Source organism: Meleagris gallopavo, chromosome 6 (genome assembly GCF_000146605.3).
Source record: "Meleagris gallopavo isolate NT-WF06-2002-E0010 breed Aviagen turkey brand Nicholas breeding stock chromosome 6, Turkey_5.1, whole genome shotgun sequence".
Classification (NCBI taxonomy): Eukaryota; Metazoa; Chordata; class Aves; order Galliformes; family Phasianidae; genus Meleagris; species Meleagris gallopavo.
Window position 1 is genome coordinate 91,579 of NC_015016.2, and position 1,033 is coordinate 92,611.

At 63.4% G+C, this 1,033-nt stretch overlaps 1 protein-coding gene across 1 annotated transcript in view; it reads left to right on the forward strand.

The window, feature by feature from the left end:
- The window catches only part of MAP4 (microtubule associated protein 4), a 241,347-nt gene that overhangs the window by 70,608 nt on the left and 169,706 nt on the right, over positions 1-1,033 (forward strand).

The window sequence follows — 1,033 nt, forward strand, 5'->3', positions numbered from 1 at the left end:
ATCCACAGCCTCCTTGGGTAACCTGTTCCAGTGCCCTCACCATCCTCTGGGGGAAAAACATCCTCCTAATATCCAACCTAAATGCTGCTGCCGGGGAATGCTTGTTCTCCATCAACATGTGTCGGGGGGGAGTGCTGTGCCTCTGAGACAGCCTGGTGTTGGCCACTTCTATTGGGAAAACTGTCTGTCCTTCCTATGGAGCCTCTCTTGGAACTCAGGGTCCACTAGGGGTGACAATGTAGGGCACACCGTGTGTCACCAAACAAAGCTTTGGGGAAAACCAAAAGCGGTGTCAGTGACACCAGTGGGGGCCCGCTGCCATCGGGACCCACGGCCATCCTGCACATCCCATCCTTTGGGAAGGACGATGGCCCTGGGAAGCCGAAGGAGGGGACGGTGCCGGGCCGAGCGCTCAGAGCTCGGAGGCCGAGTGGCATCTTCTCTGTTCTCCCCATGGTTGCCGCCTTGCTGCCAGCAGGAGCTGCTCATGTTGGAGGGCAGATGGGGCTGCAGAGTCCCTTTGGCAGCTCCCAGTGCCCTGAACCTCCCCGCGTCCCACCCGCAAGGCCGTAACGGTGTTCTGCTTTCCCCTCGCAGAGGACGGCATCGTGATCAAGACGGAGGAGGAGGAGGAGGACGACGTGGACGAGCCGTGCTCCATGTTCTCGGGCCGCAGCGATCCTCCGGCGTTCCCCAGCCACGAGGCCGGGCTGGGCTGCGAGGCGCAGTGCAGCTCCAAGGCGGCTCCCCGCAGCCTGGCGGCCGCCCGCGTGCACAAAACGCCGTCCTGCGAGAGGGACGCGGGCGAGATGAAGCCGGCCACGGCCCAGCAGCAGCGCAACCGCACCAGGGAGCGGCCCTACATCTGCCCCCGAGTGCGGGGAAGAGCTTCATGCTGAAGATCAACTTCGTGATCCACCAACGCAAACCCACCTCCAAGGGAGGGCCCCCTACGAGTGCCACGAGTGCGACCTCAGCTTCCGCAACAAGCAGCAGTTCCTGCTGCACCAGCGCAGCCACACGCGCCGCGGCG